The 6,748-nt window shown below is 57.2% G+C and overlaps 1 long non-coding RNA gene across 6 annotated transcripts in view; it reads right to left on the bottom strand.

The window, feature by feature from the left end:
* Positions 1-6,748, bottom strand: part of LOC102501470 (uncharacterized) — a 35,229-nt gene that overhangs the window by 1,512 nt on the left and 26,969 nt on the right. The window lies entirely within an intron of this gene.

Genomic DNA, 6,748 nt, shown 5'->3' with positions numbered 1-6,748 from the left:
AAGAGTGGGCAGAGAATCAAGGTCCAGAGCTCAGGCCACCTCCCCATCAGGCTTGCTGATGCCCGCAGCTGCATCCCAACTGGGCATACGGCCTCAGGTCAATACTGACTGTCACCAGGAGTGGGACCGAGACAGCTCAGGTGGAGCAGCCTCCTTCCCTGGGCAAAGTGCTAAGGCCTCCAGCCAGCCTCAGGGAGGGTGTGGCATGGCCAAGAGGCCTCTGATTTGGAAATTGCCAAATGCCACATTTCAGATCCGCCCAGGCTGCAGTAGAACCAGGACAGCTAGCCCAGCTGCGGTTGTATCCTAGAGAGAAATCTTTCCAAAGCTGGATTTCCAGTGCTGCCTGTTTCCTGGGCCTAGGGCTCAGACAGGCAGAGACCCCTCAGGGTCTGCAAAAGCACACCCACCCTCTTACATGCACAGCAGTCAGCCTAGTCAGTGCCACACGCATTCAGTCATGGTCCCTCCCCGGGTTCTCCAGGCACCTGCTATGCAGCAGGGCTGGGGATGGCCAGGCAGTTTAGGCCTCAGAGTTGGGGTCAAGTGCAGCTTAGCCAGAACCTCACCAGATCTCTGCTTTCTCACCTACCTCAGGTGATGGGGACCCAGCCCTGACCACCTCAGGGGACAGTCCCCACATGCATGGGTCATGCACAGGCCTGGTCTGTGGGCTGCCTGGGCCCCACGGGAGCACAGGGGATGGACGGGGTATAGACACAAAGCCTGGGGAAGGGGAGCGCTGGGGGACAGTGTCCGCGCCCCTGATGGTGAGCAGCACAGGGCAGAGGCGCAGTGGCCGAGTCTCACGATAAACACTCAGGCTGCCGCGAGACCTAGGGCGGGCCAGGGCCTGATAGCTGAGGCTGTGGACATCGAACACAACAAGTGGGGCCAGGGCCAACTGCTGGGGAGGGAGCAGAGTGGACCCTCAATGCAAGTCCCACCAGGTGAGCTTTGGCTAGAAAGCCATCAGTGGTCTGGCGAAAACTCTATCCGCAAGGTGCCCTGCACGGGAGGTCCAAGACTCCTACCCAGACAGTTTCTTCTCCACTGCAGCTAAGTCTCCAGGCTGACCAGGAGCTCCTCAGCCCTTCCTGCAAGTCCTCTGCCAGTGCGTGGGCCCTGGTGCGGGGGGAAGGAACACACGAGACCATGGGCCGTGCCTGGCGGGGTGAGCCAGAGTGACCACGAGGCCTCGCTCAGTGGAGATTAAAGAGCTCGGGCTGTTCGTGCGCGTCTGAAACGCTGGCTCAGGCCCCCAGCTATCCCCGATGCTGTTTCCTTATCTGTAAAACGGGCCCCTCCCCAGGAGAGCAGGGGAGGAAGATCAGAGCCAAGCTTGGCGCTGGGAACACGGAGGGCGTTAAAGACTAACTTATGTCCCTCTAAGGAAAACAGGGACAGGGCGTTATGGAAATTAGGAGCACAATGGAGGGCAATGGGGTGTAGCCTCCCAGATATGTCGCCCAGAAGCCCCTCCTCGCTACTCCCCTAACAAGCTAAAGTGGGGTGCACAAAGGCATTTGCAGCAGCCCCTTCAGGTGCACCTGCAGGCGTGGCACCCTGCACCCGAGCAGCTCAGCCTCACGAGGGAAGCAACAGAGCACAGTGGAAGGGGGGCACTTCCGAGGGAGGGAAAGGCTGGCACCGTGAGCCGTACCCGCTCCCCCCGGGCCACACCACTTGGCGGTGCAGAGCACTCGGGGCCTGCTGTCGGGTGGGCATACGACCCCAGCACGAGGGCACAGCTGACCTTCCATTCACCTAAGACTAGGATCGTCATCCCCACACAAGCATCCCCGTGAAAGTCACTGTGGGGCACTTCCAGTGCCCGGCCCTGGGCCCTCACAACAGCCCTGTGAGGTAGGCTTTCAGGTGGCCACAGCTTGGGGAAAAGGAGACAGGGTCCAAGAGAAGCCACTGGCCCAACTGTGCAGTTAGTTAAGCGACCTAGGGTCTGTCGAGTTCGGCTCTTTCTAACACAAAACATAGACTCTCATAGGACAGGGAACGTTCCAGCACGTGACCCCAAAGAAGAAGCCTGCTTTTCCAACAACACTGGTATACAGAAGTGCAGACGATACAATATAGCAGTTGTTAACAGGGTGATTAAGAGCAGAATACAATCTCTGGGTAAAGGTTATAAGTACCCACCACCCCCCGGCCCGCATTTGCGGACGGTTACATTGCGTCAGCTATTCATCCATTGGAGAGACTGGAGAGGGCCCTACCTCTCACCAGGCACTGTGCTGGGCACCTGACTGTGGGCGTGGCCTCAAGGTTGTCAAAGGGGAGAGGACCTTGGGAAAGAGACAGGGCACGATCTTGGGAGGCTGCTGCCTAACCCTTGGGCGGTAGGACGCCACTGGGAGGGCTTTGGAGGGACACGGGGGTAGGTGCTGCCCACAGGCTGGACAGAGGTAGAGCAGTCACAAGCATAGCCAAGCATTTCGAACCTTTTGCAGAGTGAGCGTGAACACGTACCCCCAGGGGCCTGCCTAAGGAGTCTCTCGACACCTAGCGTGAAAGTTCTTGCCAAAATTATGCCCCTTTCATCTTAAAACACCATGCAAATTGAGCATTCCATCCCAGCTGTACCCCAACAAGCTCGGAGTCCTCAGTGTCCCCCCCTCTGAAGGAGGTTGCCCTCTGGCCTCTTCTGTCACCCCTGGCAGACCCCCAGGGGCACGCGCACGGTCTTCCAGAGTCATAGCCCACGAGGGCATGGTTACAGTCATCCTCACAACAGCCCTGCGAGGTGGGTGCACAGTCCCCGGACGACAGGCGTCCACTCTCACAGCAAGTTTGTCCAACTCCAGGGTCCTGGCTTCTCTCGCTGCCCTCCTCCTGGCGCCATGAATCAAATCCCAGTTCTAGGTAGAGCCCACAGGACCTCACCTCACCCCACCCAGGTGGCAGCAACCTCAGGGAAGGTCTTGCCTGTCTGGGGGCTAGACCCAGAGATTGCAAAGTGGCAAGTTCCTGGGGCACCCATGGACCCCTGCGCCTGCCACCCACATGAGCAATCATCTCCCCAGTCATCTCTAACTAGGGCTGCACACTAGCCAGTCCTAAAGGGGCGGAGACGGCCTTCAGAGCACCTCTGGAAAGAGCAGTGTGTTCTGATGACCAGAAGCCTGCTCAGCTGGAATCCGCATTTTCAACCCCCCCCCAACTCGCACTTCAGCCTCCTAAGACATAGGCTGTGATTTCTGAGCACCCAGGAACATGGCTGGCTGATTAGGAATAGCCTAGTTTTACAAGGAATCCAGAAGGGAAGGCAATCCACCTTACTGCAGGGCTTGGCTCTGAACGTTTGAGCCGAGCCAAGGGTCCTGCCTGGCCGCTGGCACATGCGTGGCCCTGTGCGAACACACCTCTCCTCTCAGAAGGCTGTGAGAGGAGTCCTCAGGGGCCCACTCTATGGTAGCACTCGCTAGTTTGTCAACGTGTTTGTTGACTGACTGAGTGAAGGAAGGAGCAGAGAGGTGAGCAGAGGAGCTACAACCACTGCCGTCTGGAGGAAGCTGCAAGGCCTAAGGCAAAGCTCAGGGAGGGGACCGTGCACCAGGCAGGGAGAGGCCTGCGGGGACCTCTCTTGGTGGGAGGGCTCAGCTCCCGGCCATTCTGAGACCCTGCCCCCGAATCTCCATCGTGGCATGCAATGTGCGGGATGGGAGAAGCATGCGAGTGACAGTACAGCGGAGATCCAGCTGGGATGTGCTCAGAGCAGGGACCCTGGACGAGGAAGCTACGGAGAAGGGCGTCGGCTCCGTGAGCACAGCCGTGGCGCCACACAGCCCACCCAGACTGAAAAGGTTCACTTTTGGGAGAAGGGGCAGTCAGATGCACCAGGTCAGGGTGTGCAGGCCAAATGTACGGGTGAGCAGATGGAGTATCCCGGTGGAAAATTCCCTGTGGGCCTACCAAGCTTCATGACTGAAAGCTTCACGACTGAGATAAACACGGTGGGGGACAGGGATTCAGACAGACAAGCATGCTCAGTGCTACAGGAGGGGCCAGGTGGACGCTCGGGAAGCAGAGTGAGCCCTCCTCAGGCCGTGTGCCCTCCCCAGTGGCTGCGACAGCCCCTTGAGCCGTGGCTGTGTTTGGAGTGGGACATGAGGGGAAGCCCAGGAAGGGCTTAGGGCTCACTGTACTCCTCAGATTATGGAATTTACTTGCCCCAATGGGAGGAAAATTTAAAGATTCTTCCTCAGTACTGACCCAAAATGTCCCATCCATCAGTCAAGCCCCAGAGGCCACCACTGAGGCCGTTTTGTGGAGGTCAGGGCTCCAGGGTGTTTGCAGACACCTCACAGAACCCTAGAAACCCAATTCCAGGAAGAGGGGGAGAATGGAGCCCCGGGGCTGGTTACTAAGGCACAACGGGGGCTGGGGAGTGAAGAGCCAGTGAGAAGTCCACCAATTGACCACACTGGATGCTGAGTAGGGTCACCCACAACCTGGGGTCAGAGAAATCCCTGCCCCACAGAGTTGCAGAGGGGAGCCTGGAGTTGACAAATCCTATGTCCACAGGCATGCCCAGGGGTGCAACCTCTAATGTCCCCTACCTGCCAAATGGAGGGCGTCCTTGTCCCCGTCACTCATGTCCTGGGGTCAGCAAATCCTCGAGGCCAACAGACCTTTGGAAAGGCCGTCTGGGCTAACCACAGCACTTGAGTCTCCTTGTAACTATCCTCCCCCGAGGTGCTGGCTGGCTCCTGCAACGCCTCCTACTGACGCCAGGCTTGCTGTCCCAGGACAGCCTTGACTAGTCTCTTCAGAAAGCCATGACCCAGTGGACTTGGACAAACAGTTCACAGAAGATAAAATACAGTTTGTTAACAAACATGGAGAAATGTTCAACCTCCATTAGTAATGAAAGCAATGCAGTTAAAATGATGCAAAAGCACTTTTTAACAGCGATTAGCAATACCTTATTAAAATGCTAATACATTGGTGGACATTGTGAAATACTGTTTGCCTTCGGAAATCAGTCCATCTCCATCCGAAAGTCCCTCCCCTTTCATTCAGGAAGCTCAGCCACAGCAAATTCACTTGTTCATCCGCCCATCCATTTATTCACCCAGACTCCCAGCCACCCGACGGCCACTCACGGCCCACTCACAACTCCGTCGACCCATATAACAGTTTCTGAAGGTGCACGCTGAGCACTGGAGATACAAAGGTCAATTCGAGGCGCCCCTTGCCCTCACGGGCTCACAGTCTAGCGGGAAAAACTAACACGGAGCACAGCAATGGTCATTTCTGAATGTCAGAAAGCAATTCATCAGAAAGAATAAGGTGGGTGTGCTGAGCCATTAGTTGTAGCGTAATTTCTAACATTTTTCAAAAAGATGATTTATGCATGACAATAGCAGAACGTCTCGCAAATGACGCCACAGCCACGCAGTGCAGCCAGGGAGGTCACGAAGGTGGAGTGAAGGGGAATGCTGACGACCGAATCGCAACGGACCAGGCAGGTTGAGAAACAAGTGCAGGTGGTGACTAATGGCCATCGGGTCTTTAAAAAAAAATACTCATTTTAAAAAGAAGAGGGAATGCCCATAAAAGGGAATTTGAGAGGAGACAGAGGTGTGGTCGGGGCTAAGGGCGTGTGTGCCCCTGCTCGAGCTCCGGGACCAGGCCGTCCACACAGCTGCTTACACTGGGAACACCAAGGGCCCAGCTCATCTGTCCCCTCTGTCCTCTGCAGGGTATCCCTGAGGCCATGTTTCCCAAAGAGGGCATTAGTCAGGAGTTGGGGGAGTCGTAGGCCAGGTGTCGCAGGTGAGGGATCTGTGTGCAGGGTGTATGGAATGCCAGTGTCAAGAGACGGAATTTGTCCTCATTTTTAAAAGTTGAAAGAAACACAGTTGGATAGAACCTGCCAGGCAGGAGCACCAGAACTCCAACTCAGACCTTACGGTCAGGTAGGAAGGGCTGGTGGGGAGCAGGCACAGGAGCCCTACCCCTGGCTTCCAGGCAGCAGGAACTCTTCCAGAAACTTAGACCCAAATCTCTTAAGCACCAAAGACCCTAAGGAGCCCTGGTCCTCCCTGCCCCCGGTGGCCTCAGAACTTCCGAGAGGATGAGAGTCCATCCAGCCCAAAGCCACCCACCCTTCAGGGCATCAGGGGTCTCCCTGAGCTTCCTCCATGGTCCCTGGGTGACCTCTAAGGGTCCTCAGCCAACCCTCCAGCCAATACTCTTCCTCCTTCTTCCCCTTAGGGCATGGGCATGGTCTCTGTCCCCCTCTCCTCTGCACCTCCGCTCCGAGCCTTCCTGAGCCTCCAATGATGGTCCCAGCTGCGTGTGGTTTCTCCCCTCCTGGTCTCGTCTGCCCTGAGCCCCTTGCACGCACCCTCATCCAACAGTGACACTTGAGCTTGTCAGGGAGGTCTTCGGGGGCCCCATGTTAGCAAGTGTCCCCAAGGGCCCCGCGTGCACCCCTAGGCCTCAGGCCATCAGAGACAGCCCAATTCTCCAGATTCTGAAAGAGGAGATGAGCAGGACCTTGCAGCCCCAACTCCACAGCAGGCTCGGGGGGGAATTCTGGGCCCTGATCTTCCAGATCCTGGTGTCGGCCCTCCAGAGCCTGCTCTGGAACCCTGGGAAACACCCTCTTCCTCTCTGGTCCCCTCACATCCTGTCCCAAGCCCTACAGCTCCCCCTCCTCTGCCCGCCACTCAGGCCCTTGGCAGGTGCCCTACCATCCCTTGTCAGCAGCCCGAGTCTCCCT

Source organism: Tupaia chinensis, unplaced genomic scaffold, assembly GCF_000334495.1.
Source record: "Tupaia chinensis unplaced genomic scaffold, TupChi_1.0 Scaffold000671_1, whole genome shotgun sequence".
NCBI lineage: Eukaryota > Metazoa > Chordata > Mammalia > Scandentia > Tupaiidae > Tupaia > Tupaia belangeri.
This window is presented reverse-complemented; position numbering and strand designations above follow the sequence as displayed.